Consider the following 14,103-nt stretch of genomic DNA (forward strand, 5'->3'; position numbering starts at 1 on the left):
AGAAAATATAAAGCAGACCTACGGCAGCCCTGTAGAAATAGTCAAATTCTGCCAGCTTTGTTTGGGAGGAGGTTACAATCTCACAAAAACATACTTCAGTGCATGAGTATGGGTTGCACAACTGGACCTAGTAAACAAACATTAGCAAACTGTTAGTGGGAATGGATGGAATTAAATTTGACTAAAGGTTTGCTTTTATTAAGGTAGCAGCCTAACCCATGTAAAAATGATATCATCTAAATCAACACAATTACTCAGGAAAATGTTACTGAAGGATGTTGTATCTTACTGACTTAGCTTGTGTGTGTGTGTACAAAGTTATACCTACAAAATTCATTGAGAGGCCCAGAGCGCTTAAATGCTGCATTTGTTGCATAAAAGCTTAGGTGAGAATAAATCACAGTCAATTCTCATGAATACATTCCTAAAAAAATGACTATTTGAGTTGGAATGATATTCAAACTGCAAACAGTAAATACCCAATCTTCATATTGTTTTTTCCCAACCATCCCTTTTCAGATGAACAAAAGATTCTGACGCCTTCCCAGTGTAGACTTGTTTAGAGCAGGGGACAAGATGTAGAACTAAAACAGTAAAAAACTCTATTAGGTGTGACACACACACTTCAGCTGTGATTAGAGAATTTTGTCTTCAAGGAAAGTCACCTTGTCTTTAAAAACTAAACAAGTCCTGAATGGTATGCTAATTCCAATGCATCTCTTTGACTAAATGGTTGAATAAGTTTTTAAGCACTCTTCTTGCTTAAATAGTTCACATGAAGTTCTTCCTTCCTTCCTTTTTTTTTACTCCTTCTAAACAGAGTTGGTTGGTCAAGTTGATCTCTTGTTTGAAATTCAATCAAGGGCATTAAAGTGTAAACCAGTTGGAAAAACAAAGAGCTTAGGGAAATCATTTGCTTAAACAACAACAAACAAGCACTGGTAATCTTCTTACAGAAATTAATGAAGGGAAAACCCCCTCAGCCTGGGTGGATAATGATCCTTAGCTATCATGTAACAAGCCTAGAAGGTTTAGGGAGAAGGTGAAAATTAAGAAAGCTGGATTAAACTGAACTTCCAGAGGAACAAAAAGAAATTCAGGATAAAGATCAGTTCTCCCAATTTGAGATTGAAAAGTAGTTCTGAACTGGAAGGAGCTTAATCCTTTATGCAAATCTGGTTTGAAGTTAAGTTTTGATCTCAATTTTTTTTATTTCTACTGTACAGCCAATAAATTAAATACTTAAAAATAATTCAGACAACTGTCTTGTTAATAGTTGCTTTCTGCAGTGAAAGCTTTTTCATCAGGTAGACCTATAAAACTGGTAAATATAAAGAAAATTGTTACCTTTATCTTCTCATGATTGTCTGTAATGCTTATTGTTTACTAATTAATCTCTTCAAATTATTTAACCACAAAATTGAGATCTCTTCACATTAGAGCCTACCCAGGGGGATATTCATAAGGGACTTCCTGATAACTCAACAAAATTTAATTAGTTTTCTCAGTACCTACATGTTTATCTTTTAATAATGATAGGAGCTACCTTGACTTCCACTAAGAAACTAAACTCACTTCTGCAACTTCCCTTTCAGTCAGTCCTCACTGAAACAAATTAACTAATACTATGTCATGTACACTTTTACGTACAAAATATTAATAGCTATTTCAGTAAAGGTTTGTAATTATCCTATCTCTGTTTAATGTGGAAAAAGATAATTGAACACTGAAGTTAATTCTCCCTTCCTCTCTCTTCCTCCACAAAAAAAAAAAAAAGTATTCAAGGTGTCATGTGGTTTTGCCCTTATCTAAAGGCTCATCATCACTTAAGGTTTGTTGTAAGTCAGTGGAGGTGATGAAAAGCAAAATAATGCAAATACATGTTTTGTAACTCTGCTAGGACAGCTGGAACAATTCTCTGTCAAAATATCCCATGAAAGCTTTACTACTTAAATGAAAAAGTGGTATTTGGGGATCTGTGCCCTGTCTCTAGGTAGACCCTGGGGAAGCCAACTGGCAGTCTTCACCCACCCAAAACTCGATTCTAATACTGTGGAGGTTGTAAGTTCATGTTCATTTAGGCTCCAAGCCCACAAACACTTACGGGCTTACTTGGATTTATTTATTTGCAGTGCATCAAGTTAACCACATATCTAGGCATGCCTTTGCAGGATTGGAGCATTGCTTTTTCTAGTCATACATAACTCACCTATTTTCAGAGGAATGGAGACATCAGGGGGTATAAGAATTTCAGGACATCAACTGGACAGGTCTGAGATGTACTACACATGGTATGAAGCCTGCTGCAAAATATTATTTAATGTTGAGGGATGAGGAGTGCAGGTGAAAGTTGCCTTTAAAATCAGAGCAATAGTAATTACTTTAAAGGTTTCTACTGTGCTATCACCTTGCCATTAAGCCTGATGTCCTCCTCTCACAGAATTTCTCCTGGCTTGTTCTCAAATACGTTTGAACTGCTAAGTAATATGAAGTCAATGAAGTTGGTGATACTTTAAAGTTCTTAGAGACTGATTGTTTTACATTTCAGTGTAGATTAGATGAAAGTGAGCAGAAGTCACTTCAGATGAAATATCCTCGAGTGTGTAATCTATTGATTTAATTTTGTAGCCTCAATCTAGAATTTAAGTGAGAAGACTGAAATAAGAAGTCCTTCACATTTACTTCATTGAATCTCTCTTCGTGTCTTGTCAATATATAAAAACAGGCAGGAAATTGTACATTTTGAAAGCTTGAGTAGCTGTCTAAAATATTCCAGTTAAAAATCTGTTTATTACCGTTCTTTCTAAAATAACTTCCAAGAATATTAGAAGGAATTTTTAAAATCGTGCTTAAAATAATGATCATATCAGTGTTTACAGAGTTTTTGAAATAAAAGCCTAGACTTGCACAAGATTTGCCTTCAGATGTCTCTTAAGACAAAAATATCCCTTCAACATAGCATTTTTAAGCAGCGTTTTCCCTTTCAACCATATTAATATAGAAACAGAAGTATACTAAACCATGTTTCTTCAAACTGGCATGTTTATAGTTCTTATCTGGTCCCCTTATCTATAACCTTGAGTGCTTCCAAGTCCATAAGGCATTTAGTCTCAGAATATTCCTGCCCAGTGGGGCAATGCCGTCATCCTTGTTTGACAGCCCCAGAACTGGAGCACAGAGAGTTTCAAGTCCTGGCTCTCAAAGATATTTAGATGCTTAATACATTTCTTACAAAAATTTAGAAGTCTTGCTTCTTTTCACTGACAGTTAGGAGCATAACAGGAGGATAGTTTCTAAATACATTTGAGTATCTCGACCTAAATGACCAAGAGATTCCCATGGAATAGGGATTTGATTTGAGTTTCCCAAACCTTAGGCTCTCTTCGGTACCGTGCTCCTGCAGAATAATGCCTGAATCCTTACTGTGGAGCAGATGAAACAGACACATGAAGTATGTTCATGGTTAGCGATGCAAGTGTCCGTTGTACCCATAACATGGCATTCCTTGTATTTTCTATTTTGTTTCAGTGTCTAGCAAATCTTAGACATGAACCAAGAGGCCTCCGGCCATCCTGGTAAATATGAATACATCCATCGAAATAATGGCTAGCCAAGTCCAGGTTTACTGTCTGCTTTCCCTTGCAACCCTAATAATTTCCAATGCAAAGTGTGATTGATGAAGTGTAGTCTAAGTCAAATGGCTCTTAAAACAAAAAAGCTTGTAGTTCAAATATTTTTGAACTCAGAAGATGAGGTAAATTTGGCAGAATCTGTTAATCTTACAAATTTTCTAGCACGTATGCCTATGATTAGGTGCTGAGTAAAGTTAACTTGTAGGTTATTGTGATCCTCTGCAACACTTGTGCCAGTGCTTTCATCCTAAGAGAAACTGTGTGCAGAAGAGCAAAAATCTGGGGATTCTTTCAGAGAAGAGACCTAGTCTAAGATGCTTGTAAATTGAAGATAGGAAGGGCTGCAAATGTGCAAGCAGGTGAGCAGCCCACATCTCTTAAGTGCTGCAAGCTCTATCTTTCAGCTTGTTCTTGCCAACTTAAAGTTGTGCATTAAAAATGTGTCTATGTATAGGATCTAGGAACTGTTGCAATAAAAAATCATTATTAATACACTAAAAACCTAATGTGCTGTACCTTGTCTGTACTATCCATTCTGGTCTTCAGCTTCAACTTCAGAGGATCCTTCTCCCAGTGGTTATACAGCCCTTTTTAGCTTTGAGGCAAGTTTTGGACTCAAGTAGGCTTGCTGATGTGACTCCTTTCTGATTACTGTTTACTCAGCTTTTATGCCAGTGGCTAAACGTACTTGTTCAGCCCCTGTCTAATTTCTGTTTGCCAGTGAGATGGGAATCATAATTGTAGCTCTCACCTGCCTGCTGTCATGAAAGACTGGGAGATTTTAGCTGTCCCTCAGGAGCTGTGTTTTTACAGAGGATGTCATTAAGAAAGTAAAAAATGCTCATTTCAAATGTTAAATTACTAAAAGCAAATGCATATAATGGAACCTTTGATACTCACATGAAGCTACTTTCTAGGCTTGACCGTAGTCACGTGGTGCTCACTTTACTGTCTGCAAATAACCCAAGCCAAAAAGAGGTTAACAAATCGATTCTGAAACAGTTCAAACGCTTGCAGATCTTGGATGCCTCAGGCAAGTTATGTGGAGCAATGGCCGAATCTCAGACAGCTGAAATTCAGACAGCTGTTTCCATAGGAAGAAGGTGTCTTGGACTTTTTTCTAAATAATATTTTCTGGTCTTTGACATATTGTTACTAAATGGTCTCATCGCTAAATGGTCTCATCTCACACTGTCAGAGTTGGACATATTTTATGTCACCGTAACAAGACAACAAGACTTATTGAAGTTGACCAAAGAACTTCTTGTAAATATGCTTATTTGGGACTGGATTTGCTGGTGAAAATTCAGAATTGCCTGCCTGCTAAAGGTGAGAGCTGTAGTGCATCTGTGGAGCTTGGGCTGTTCTGCAGCGACAAAAGGCTGACGGAGAAGTGGAGAATGTTGCCTGGTATGATACAGTGAATGTATTCATACTCATTTTATTGAATCTGCAAAGCACAAGGAGGGCTTGGCTTTGAGGAACAATCCTGGTACTCCAGAGGTAGACTGCAGCATCCAAAAGTAGGAGTGGTAGCAAGTAATAATCTAACCTATGTAAATGTTTTCTGTGCTAGTGGCTCAAGCCTGGGAGGAGCTCTGATGATCCAGGACAAATTAGTAGGTTCTGCTTTAGGCTGTGAGACTTACCAAAAGGTCTCATGCTTATTATAAGAAACCTCTGTCTAGCTCGGCAGGAACTCTTGGATGATTTCTGAAGGCACCTATAATGTTCTACCCGTCAATGTTTTTCTGGTTACTGTTTAATGCTGTGTTTTGCATGCTACTCCATGTGGGAGCTTCCTTAATTTCATTGCTACTGCAGAGCTGGCTGTTCTAGCTGAGAAAAAGATCAAGCTGGAAGGAATACTCTAAATCTGATGCTGCTTTGTGGTCAGATAGAGCTGTGTTACAGACCACAGAGAAACAACATTTAAATAAAAGGTCTTTCACTTCTGTTTTCTCACCACTCTCTGAGTAGCTTACTGCAGGACTGAGAAAGCATCATTGTAGTAGTATCTTGCTATATGCAAGACTGTTCTCTGGGACTTTATATTGTTCCTGGTCATTTCTGGTATCTAGATATCTTTCTGTAAATCAGGACCAGTGGCATGATCTTTGAGTAAAAAAAGACTAATGTATATGCTTTTGGTATAGTTGTAACGTAATATAATATACCTACGTGTAATTATTCCACAGACGGGGGAACTGAGGCACAGAAAATACCATGTGTCAAGTGAGATAACACAAAGCTTAGCAACAAAATTGCTCTTTTCTGCTCCTGTAAGCTATAAGAAAGCTGCCCTGCTCTTCTGTTTTGTTTGTAATAATACCGAAATAATCACTCACATATTTCCTTAGCATGAATCTCATGTTGTTTTGATTTTCTTTCATGCCTTAATTATCCACTTAAAGGTAGTTAAAAGTCACTCAAATTCAGAGTATACTGCAAATCCATACTTTGGGAGCAAGTTTTGAAATCTTTTGTATGTCTGATTTCTATTTAAAATATAGTTGTCAGTGAATTCACTTTCAGATTTAATAACCTATACAATGCATAACTATGATTGCACACTGTAACTTCAATTTTTCACATTGTGGGCTTTCTTGTATCTTATTCTAATGAAAAGTAAAGATTGGGCAGTTGCATGTAAAACTTCATAAATAATAGTGCTTGAGGCTGCTGGCTGAGTTGTGAAAGAAACACTGCTTTTCTCCTATGACATGAAGCTTTAAGGACTTTATGTCCTGATCAAGAAGGAATGCTTTAATAAGCATCCATGTTAGAGGGTTTGTGCTGTGTAAGCTTGGTACAGACCATATGGGCAAAAAGGCACATTGTGTGGTGACAACTGCCCTGCTTGTCATCCCCAATCATACTTGCTCTAATCCTTGTTTTAATTTACTCTGCTTGTACAGCACCAGTCCTGCCAGTACGGTCCTTGGGGTCTCTTCATTCCTGCCACTTATGACAAGGAATATGCAGAGGCACAATTATTCATCCACTAAGGTGACAGAGAAGGGCTCTGCTTGGGAATATGTTCCCAGACTTGCAGCATCGTAATGTCAGTTGTTAAAGCACTTAGCAGTTGCAAACAATTCTTGAGAGACTTTTTTTTTTAATATAAATATTTTTGAACACAGAAGCGCTAAGACGAAATGAATCCTTATTAAGAAGTGCAATGCTGTAAAGTTTTTATACAGAACATTCTCCACACTTTGCCTTTTATTCAAATAGATGATTTTTGTCTTTCCCTCTGCTCTTGATTATAGTGCTGTTATCATTTGTTTAACTTCAGACAAAGGATAGTATGTTGAGCCACCCTTATTAAGTCTTACAGATTCTATATTGTTTATATTCTGCTGTACACCACATTCCTAAACGGACAAAAAAAAAAGGCCAACAAAAAACCCTCAAGTGTAGCATTCAGCTTCTCAAGTCCATGATGTATTTCATTAGCTACGGTCAGAGCAATTTTAACAATGCCTTTCATTTTCTTATAGCCTAAAATGATTTTCTTTCTGTGAGGCCATTCTCCAAAACTTCTCTTCCCCTTTCAGGGTATCATTTGCAATTTAAAGCTAACCTGGTGAGTGTACTCACAATAGGCTTGCCCATAAAATGGTTCAAGGCCTGCCTGCATGCCTAATGAGGTTGATGTTGAGCTATTTAGCTCTTTGTCCTTCCATAATATCTACTTAATGCAGTTCAATGGGAGTGGATTGTTAGAAGCATTAAAGATTCTATTAAGTCTTTACTAAAGCCACTCTATTCTAGTCCAGCTGTATAGTGGCAAGAGCATTAAATTTGAGAATGTAGTGGGAACAAGGGGCTTGAAAAAGCACCTATAAAAAAAGGACAAATTTCCTAACGAAGTAAGACCACACTCAATTTAAGACCTGTTACTTTTGTATCTAGATCTAAAGGGTTTCTCAATGTGTTTCTCACAGTGTTCTGAATTAACTCTAGTTTCCCATAATGGATGGGCAGGGTACAGTTTTAAATCTTCATTTATTTCCGAAGCACCTGAGTAGATATTTGCTGCTCTGCAGTATTGAAAATAGATAATGTTATAATTTTAATCTCAGAAAATTCTTGCAAAGGCCTCCTTTCAGAGAACATTTAATCGCAATATATTTTCGCATCTGTTTAAATGCTGTAATGAGACTGGTCTGCATCGTGAATTCAGAAATCTCTGCACTTTGGGGGAAGATGAACAACACTTCTGACAAAAAATATTTGTTGGGCACATTGTTTTGCTGAAGGGATTGTTTTTTATTGGGCCTGTATGGTGCAAGCCACCAGCATTGAGAAGAGTGAAGAAAAAAAAAAAAAAAGGGTAGAATGGCCAGGATTTCACACAGTTGGCATTGACTTGGCTTGAAGAGGCAAGCACTAAGCTGTCTTTTCAACCATAGTAAAAACCCTCCATCTGGCCACCCTAAAACTCTGTTAGCTTGTTCAACTCGCTGTCGCCTGATTGGGCTTTGTGAAGCAGAAGTAACAACATCAATAGTATAAACCCTTGCCACTTGAGAGTATTACATTTCATTTCATGCTTGACTTAATCAAAACTGGGGAAATGAAATTTACACCTTTTTGATGTTCTTTTGCCTGCTGTTTAAGGAGAAGAATCTTAACCCATTTGATCTTCACATGCACCCAATAAATGACCAAATATGCCAAGCTGCCAAAAGCAGACGGCTGCCAGTTGCCAGTTTATGTCAGGTCACTGTGAGAGAGCTTAATGCAGAAGGTCTTGAGTTTCATACCAAATACCTCAGTTTGCAGTATGGTGTTTTGGTTGCAATGTGAACAATTTAGCTCCCCTCCCTATTAATATTAAACTATTATAAAGAAAGGAAAAATGTCATTTTTACTGGAGTGAAATATGTTAACAGGCGGCTGTTGCGTGACAGAGTCAGGAGAGAGTGACAGAGACGAACTGAAGCTGGGTTTGAATTGCTTCTTCAAACCCTTGACATTTGTTCCTTTCTTTTCTGGCTCTGATCTACACGATATACATAGTTGTTGTTGTTGTTTTTCCTGCTAATAACAAGACAGTGCAGTGCTGGATTAGAGATTGAGTGAGTGAAAAATGGGACCAGTGATAACATTTTCCCTGTGCCTGGGGGGAGGCTCATTAGCAGGAGATCAGATCGCTACCCAAATACATACATAAATAAAATCAACAGCTAACAAAGTTCGTTCTTGCAGCTTGCTGATGGAGAAGGCTTTTGATTCTGCAAACACGAGCCTGGGAAGAGGCTTTGCTGCTCGCTTTGCCGCCGAGTTTCGGCGTGTTGCTTGGGTTGCACGACCCACCCCCAGCTGTGGGGCGAGTCGGTGGGCGCTTGGCACCCCCTGCGCTGGGGGGGACCCGCACGGCCAAGCAAATGCACGAGCCTGCACAACACAATGCGACCAGTTTCTGCCATCCCGGCCGCTGTCCTGCTCTCTTAAAAGACCTTTCGCCTTTTGTCAAGGGCCCTCGTTTATGACTTGATGAAAACATTTGTAATAGATCATCAAATACTGATACATTCTGCAGGACAATATCCCATTTGTTAAAAATAAATTAACATTAACACAGATCCCCCGTCGCAGAAAGGCGAAGGGTTTTGACACCTTTTCAGCAGGACAGGCCGGGCCCCAGCAAAGAAAGCCAAGGGCCTGTAAAGGAACTTGTCCCAAATGGTGATCCTCGCGGCTCTTGTGTGACAAGGTACATAGTTTCTATTCAGGAACAGGGAGATTATCGGTTACTATAGTTTCCCTAATGCTCAAATGGAGCTCAGACCTAAGCTGAACAGAATAGGTTAAAAGGTGCCGATATTTGGGCCGCGAAACCACATGTTGAGAGTCAGGGACCAAACAAAACAAAGAGCACATCTCTCCGGTCTTTGATGTCTTCTCCGAGGGCTGCGGAGTGGGAAGGACGCGGCCGTGCCCCCACGGCCGGCAGAGCAGGGCCAGGCGCCGTCGGGCACCGCGCAGGTGGGCTGTGCGGGAGGAGAGCCAGAAGCCCCGCCGCCCCTCCCGGGAAATCCCACAGCCACACACCTTTATCCTCCCATTTTTTCCCCCTACAAGGCATGCGCTGCGGTCTCACACACAGGGAGACTCGAGAGCCTTGAAGTACTAAGTTTAACTAGACGTAATTTGCTATTTTCCGCATCTGTTTCCTTTTAGTCTGTCCTTTAGTATTCTGTCTGCATTGTGTGCTTTAAAAACTCTTTACAGCACTTCTGCTAACGGCTTTTTATTTCACCGCTTGCCTCAGTGTCTGCCTGGAATCCGCCGTGGAGGTGGTGCAGCGGCTGCTCCACACTTCCTGCAGGAATCATCGCTTCTTCTCTGTTTGCTGTCTGTGAGCATATGGTGTTTTTGAACAATTCGTATTCACCACAAAAATGTTGCGTGTAGGATATCCCCTGATAGCACAAGCGATGCTTTTGCATTTTTCATAAGCAAGATTAAAATACCCGCCGCTCACGCCCACGACGTGAGTTGCCTCCATTCTGTTGAAACTCAGTTTAGTATTTTAATTTTTTATTAAAACTCTTGTAAGCAAGATAAATGTGCATCGGCACTAAAGGGAGACTGCCAGCTCTGATAGGTTATATTGCCGCAATTTGCTTCTGCTCTTTAAGTATTCCAGCACTCGAGATCCAAGTATTATGCAAAGCAAAATTAATCGGCACCTGCATCTTTTAAAATAATAGAATTCATGAATTCTAAAGTTTTATCAGCGTTATTGTAATTCTGATTGTTACCCGTTCTTTATACCATTATAGAAAAATATCTAATTGTAACAACTGTATTCCTATAGTGAACATATTACTTGAATTCAAACCCTAACAATGGCAATAGGATAACTGTCCTTGAATTTGAGCCTTTTGTGATACATCAATAGGCTTACAATGTGCTGAATTAGCAGGCATATTAATGGGCAGATGCAGCACCAGCCCATTCTTTTTACCCAAATCTTCTTATGCAAATAGCCCATGAATCCAGTTCAAAGAGCTAGCTTTAAAATGAGCTTCTACACACATTCAGATGGGTCCTTTCACAACTGGCAATGGGACTTAGATAGAAAGTGACATGAGAAAAGTTTCGACACTTGTTTTTATAACTGAACATGATCTTGTTATCATAATCTGATACTGGTAACTGGCATGGTCTGGTTGTAGAATTTTAAGCCTTTAACAGAGGGAGATAATCTAGGCCTTTGTACTACAATGTACTGAATCCTGCACTTGGTGAAAGCTATCAATGAGAATCGCAGTTCATGCTTTTTCAAACAAAACTTTTTCATGGTAAAATCTTTTATCCTATGATAATTACTTAACTGATTGTGGTGGTGCCTTTAAGGTTAGTGAGCTCATAACAAGGGCACATAAAAAAGGTTGCTTTATTTCAGAATAAATAAATTATCAAAGAAACAGGTTTTGTTTGCTTGTGGAACTGAATGGTAATGAGGTCATTATTAAAAATGCTAATGCACGGTAGCATGGCTATTAAAAGTTAATGTATTTTGTGATCTTTCTTTTGTTTGCTGTGTTTCTTGTGATTATTTCTCATCGATAGCATCTGGGTGACACTGTTTTTAATGATTTAATTGCAAATATAGGAAAACCTACCAATGGAAAAGAAGGGGAATAGTTTTACCAAATCTTTGATGTTAAAGCCCCTTCCTTTAAAGTTATTTTATATTTGCCACCATTTTAGTGAGAACCTGCATATTTCCTGGGGGTGGTTTGGGTGTTTTTAAACTGTTTAAGAAGTCCAAAGGGTGGTGAGGAGGAATTTCATGTTGACATTTCCCATATATGCTGACCAAGCTTCATTAAAGCAATGCTTCCTACAGAATATTCTATAGGAAGTATAAAGGCAACTGAGAATCGTTCCTCAGCTGGAGCAAATTGGCATAACTAATTGACTTCTGTGGATCTGGTCAACACTGTTGCAGCCATGGCCAGTGTGCCGAGTTGATAGATGTGGATAATTTAAACTACACGAGATTATTGTAAAAAATGAGGGGGAAAATAATCTGCTCTTTTAGCATTGCATTTGGAGAATCACAATGTATATTAGACTAGCCCTGTACAGCGTTATTGATTGGTTTATTCTTTACAATTTTTTCTGAAATGAGTATTTATAGTGTGTTCTGAAGCATTAATGAGGTGATTCCTATACCAAGATCCTTAGTGGAATAGATGAGCATAAAAGCAAGCATACCTCTTCAATAGTTATTTTCAGAGCAATAAAACAATTTCATTTAGATGCATACTGGCAAAAATATGATGGGCTGTGCTTGATAGCCCTCAGAGTGATTTATGGTAGCAAATATGAGAGTTCTACTGAGTTTTCTCCTGGATACTTTGTATTTCAGTATTAACTAGCAGTATTATTTAGGGACATGAATACATTTGGTGAACGCTTTGATTTTTAGTATTGTTTTCTATTTACCATAAACCTGCAAAAACAACCTTATGTGTTGAAAGAATATGTCAAATGAATGTACAGGTAAATAGAGGGCCTGATTCTGAATTCAGATGTATGTAGGTAGACCGTTCCTGCCTTGGAAATACAATCCATCACTATTGATCCTGTTGAGCCATTACAGTGACAGTGACTGACAGATGGGACTCTGCTCCAAAGACTGTGGTTCTGTAAGGTTTCCATCTGGGAAACCTCAGCCACCTCAGACAACCCCACTCTGCAGGAGAGGCTTTTCAGGGACTTTATCAAATGCGTGTTGCTAGAGCACAAAAGAACTGTACACGTTATGCTCTTGTGAGACTGCAAAATATTTGTATATATCTAGCTGTGTCACAGTTAGACTATGATACTTAAAGTAACTGCTTAAATCTCTCAAATTTTAATATGCTGTTGCTTTTTTTTTCTTTGTGGATGAAGCTGAAGTGATTAAATGAAGTTTGGGTTTTTTTCTTGCCCTTTTTGCTGTATCTGGGAGTGTCTAACCACATAATTGAAGAAGGTGTAGGAGAACAACTGAAAGGATGAAGCGTCAAAGGTAATGCAGGAGAGAAACATAAATGGGACAGAACAGTAAAATTGCTGGAGGACAAACAGTGTGATAGAGCAGTGGAAGAAGAGATGCGCAATCATCTAGAACATCAGTATCAGACTGTCAAAAAAGAGGAAAGGAGAATTTGGTATAAATTACTGGCAGATGTTATCATCCAGGGAGCATAACAAATGAAAAGAAACTCCAGCCTCTGTTTGTTGTTGTGGAAATGATTGTAAGATTTTGTGCCTCATTTTACCAGTCTGTAAAATGGGGACAACTCTTTGAAAACGGATTTGGGGACTTAGAATGGAAATTCTTAAGAACATATCACCTATTAATACCTATTATTTTACTGCAGTTCACCAACAGGGTGTTCACATTTTGTGATGTCAACAGCAACGAAAGGCAAGGAAAAGCAGAATGTACAAATGCAATAAATATGAGTGAGTTTCAGTCCCATTCATGTGTCTGCTGTGCTTCAACAGACAGAAAACTACATCTGAAGAGGGAGAAGACAAAAACGAAGTGTGTTGTGTTTGGAATTTATTTTGTGATAAGTACAGTGGCTGTGAACATGGTTTTGTATAGGAAAGCAGAATTTAATATGCTGGCATGAAAATCAAGTCTTCTAGTCCTTTTTCTCAAGGAACAGATATTCTCTGAAAAGAGTTTTGTGATGGTGGAGACTACCTGCAATTTTAAGTCAAATTTTCACAACACATTTTAGAAAGAGGTGCAGGGGCAAGGTGAACCTTTTTAGCAAATCAAAACTGGGTAAGATATTTGCAGCCAAATCATACTTTGATATTTTGAAAATGAAAGGGAATATTTTGACAGTTTGAAATAATAACTTTTCATTTCCAAATGGCGTTTTTCCATAAAAGTAACATTAATCCATCTCAAGGAAAAGGGTTTCAGTATCATTCCTTGCACTGGGCTTATTGACTTTTACACAGTTTAGTACTTTGAGAAACTGGGATAAGCAAGTACTTTGGTTCTTTGAAGAACTGGATCCTACAACATTTAAGATAAGCCGTACTTTGTCCTACAGACAAAGCTGAAATTCATCCCCAAGGGATTCAAATTCTTGATTTTGTCGTTTTGACATCTGGCACTGAAATAATAGTTTCTTGCCTGCTTTTATATTTCTTTTTGTGCACAGAAGGGTTATTTTTGGTTTTTTTTTAATTCTCATTTTTCAAATCCTCTTCCAGGGAACAGTTCGGCATGCTTTGGGCCCTCTGAGCAATCCAGTGTTTTCTGACTACAGGTGTTCACCCATCAGTAACGTTGCATTGAGCTGCATTCCAACCAGAACAAAAAAATGAATTATACTCACAAAATATGCCAATGTTCCCAGTCTCGTGCCTTCATCAGGGCTGAAATGTTAGTATACTCTGCTAAATCCAAGTCAACAATAAAAGAATCATGAGA

This window comes from Opisthocomus hoazin, chromosome 12, assembly GCF_030867145.1.
Source record: "Opisthocomus hoazin isolate bOpiHoa1 chromosome 12, bOpiHoa1.hap1, whole genome shotgun sequence".
Classification (NCBI taxonomy): domain Eukaryota; kingdom Metazoa; phylum Chordata; class Aves; order Opisthocomiformes; family Opisthocomidae; genus Opisthocomus; species Opisthocomus hoazin.